The following is a 3,103-nucleotide window of genomic DNA, read 5'->3' on the forward strand; positions in this document are numbered from 1 at the left end:
AAAGGATATTAAATTCTCCAAGTGTTGTTATTAAATTGTCCATTTACCCCTACACTTATATGTATGGTGGAACTCTCCTGTTATACACATATCTTCCTAATAGACTGATCATGTTTTTACTGTAAGATGGCTCACTCCATCTGTAGTAAAATGTGTTCTGTTAAAGTTTTGTCTAATGTTACTGTAGCCACACTAGCCTTCTAATGGGTGTTCTTTGCATGATATATCTTTTGTTATCCTTTTCCTTTCAACCTATTTGTATCTTTGAATCTAAAATATGCCTCGTGTACATAGCATATAGTTAAACTTTCTTTTTACCTAGTCGGACAGTCTATGTCTTCTGGTTAGATTCTTTGATCCTTTTACATTTAACATTATTGTTGATATTTATGTCTACTGCACTATTTTTTTCTTTATGTTATATCTCTTTTGTTCCTCTGTTCCTCCTTTAATTACTTTACCTTAAGTGAACATTTCCTAGTGAACCATTTCATTTCCTTTAATGATTTCTTCACCATTTTTTAAGTTATTTTCTTAGTAGTTGCAATAGGACAGTGATGGTGAACCTTTTAGAGACTGAGTGCCCAAGTTAAAACCTACTTATTTATCACAAAATGCCAACACTGCAGTTTAACCTGAATACTGAGGTTTTAGCTTAGAAAAAACAACTCACGCATTAACACAATAAGAAAGCTCTCAAGGATACAAACAGCTTTTTACTGAAAGGTAGAAGCTTGCGTTTGGTGTGCTTTTGCACAATTAATGTAACCTCTGTCATGTGTACATTGATAATTTGTTAAGCCTGGGCTCACACTTCTTTAGTCTGAGAACACATGCAGCTCTCAGGTCATCCATTAGTCTGTTTCTTATATCAGATTTGATATAATTCAAAGCTGAAAACAGCTGCCCACAAGCATAAGATGATCCAAACAAAGTAAGAAAAGCAATCCCAAGTGCTTTCACTGACTTAAAATTATTTGGCAGAGAATTCCACACTTTAAGGATTTCTGAACTACTGCTGTGCTGTCCTTTGTTATCCTTCCACACTCTATCTTCTCAAGTGTTAGACACAGGTCATAAAATTTATTTTTCCAGATGGAGCTTTCTTGAAATTCCAATAGCTCCATCCATTTCCAGATTTCCAAAATCTAACCAGCATAAGCAGGAAAGATCAAGCTCTCCACATCTGGCTTTATCTGGAGAAGAAAACACAGGGTTGTCTCTGTCTTCCAAAACTGTGAAAATCTTTTACTCAAATTCACCTTTGCAGCTGCTTCAATGCTGGAATATTCCTTGTAGATTTACCGATGGCTTGCAGGATTATCTACAAATGTTGTAGAATTTCCTAAATGCATTTGTAGATTTGGAAAATATTTTAGCTGCCCACTTTCAAGTTCTGAGGCAACTTGGCTCATGTGCTGACTGAGAGAGCTCTATGTGCCTGCTGCAGCACAGGTGCCATGGGTTTGCCACCATGGCTATGGGATATAATGTGTGTAAATTAGCTGGGAGGTGGTGGCACACGCCTATAATCCCAGCACTCAGGAGGCTGAGGCAGGAGGCTCACTGCAAGTTTGAGGCTAGTTTGAGCTACAAAGTGAGTTCATCACCAGCCTGAACTACATAGTGAAACCCCGTCTCAAAGGACAAAAAAAAAAGTACAAATTAGGTTTGAAAGCTTTCCTTGTTATATTAATTTAATCCAGCAAAATATAGACATATCACTTCTATGAACTCTTTTCTTTGCTCTGTGTGATATATATTCATTTGTATGTGTTGAAAAATCACTATTTACTTGAACAAAGCTCAGAGAAAAGGATATACATGTATACACACACAGACACACACACCTGATATATACAGTCTTTGCCATACTAACCTCCTCATTGACCACATCTTATTCTAGTCACGGTTTCTGGATTCAAGTCAGCTTTCGTGCTCCTCCTCACTCGGGGCTGATGCAGCTCTCCCTACCTCCCCTGGGCAGCTGCTGTTGCACGCAGCTCCTTTCTCTGCTACAGACACAGCAGCTGGATTCTGTACACCTCTATACAACTGCTTTTTGAGTTAATAAAGACAGGAAGAAGATTTACTTATACTACATTTTGTCCTTATGTGACTATCTTTGCTGGTATTCTCTCTTTGCTGGATTCCAGTAACTTTCCGGGGACTTACTTTCAACCTAAAAAATTATCATTAGTGTTTCTTGCAAAGCAGTTCTGCTAGCCATGAATTCACTCCATTTTTGTTTATCTGGGCATTTTACTTGTTCTTCATTTCCTCTGGCCTCCATTGTTAGTGATGCTACAGAGCTGTTAACCTCACTGGGTTTCCTTTGTACAGGATAAATCAATTTTCTCTTGATTCTTTCAAATCTATAATTCTCTGAGTAACATAAATATTTTTTTAATTTGTACTTATATCTTCATAGAATTCTTTATGAAAATATCTCAAAATGCAGTAATTGGATTAATTGGTATAAACATATGGTCATTACAAATTCCCAAACAATTCTCTAAAATATTTATACCAATTTGTACAAGAACCAAAATATGTGATGCCTATCTGCCCACCTACTGACATTAGATAATTTCTTTTTACAAAAATCAGTGATTTTTCCTTGAATTTAAAAATTTTTTAGGGCCTGGGGATTTAGCTGAGCAGCACAGTGCCTACCTGGCAAGCACAAGGTCGTAAGTTCGATTCCCGGTACTGGAAAAAAAAAACAAAAATTTTTTAAAATGCATGAAAAGAAGCTGGTGAACTGAAGATATCAGCTCAGATAAAGCAGAATTTCCTAGATCATCTTACAGAGTTTAGAAGAACACATTCAAAACTTTAAGGGAGGGACTTTTAGTAGATGTAAGTTTGTGATGGCTTGGCGGGAGGAGGCAGTGCCCAGAGGTCTATGATGTAACAAAGTTGCTTGGGATTCTGAGGCACAGGTCACATGCCATTGACCATCTTGGGAAGAAGTGACTTCAGAGCCAGGAGGCCTCAAGAATGGTAAAAGAAATCATCGGACCTCTGGCCCTCTACTGTGCCTTCGGTCCAGTCTCCAGCCATGCTATGATACCCTTAAAGAAGAGGGTGAGGAAGGGCC

The 3,103-nt window shown here is 37.7% G+C and overlaps 1 long non-coding RNA gene across 3 annotated transcripts in view; it reads right to left on the minus strand.

Moving 5' to 3' along the window:
- LOC106146343 overlaps nucleotides 1-2,901 on the minus strand; it is a 10,893-nt gene extending 7,992 nt beyond the window's left edge. The window contains exons 1-4 of one of the 3 annotated variants that reach the window (XR_001230739.1): nucleotides 2,812-2,901; nucleotides 2,677-2,712; nucleotides 1,880-2,058; nucleotides 740-1,196 (exon numbers count right to left, since the gene is read on the minus strand). This is a non-coding gene — a long non-coding RNA (uncharacterized LOC106146343). Of the gene's footprint in view, nucleotides 1-739; nucleotides 1,197-1,879; nucleotides 2,059-2,676; nucleotides 2,713-2,811 lie in introns of those variants that run through there. The other 2 variants (XR_001230741.1, XR_001230740.1) reach the window with 2 other exon arrangements.
- Nucleotides 2,902-3,103: the final 202 nt, after the last annotated feature.

The sequence above is a fragment of the Chinchilla lanigera genome, unplaced genomic scaffold (genome assembly GCF_000276665.1).
Source record: "Chinchilla lanigera isolate Chin_1 unplaced genomic scaffold, ChiLan1.0 scaffold00073, whole genome shotgun sequence".
NCBI lineage: Eukaryota > Metazoa > Chordata > Mammalia > Rodentia > Chinchillidae > Chinchilla > Chinchilla lanigera.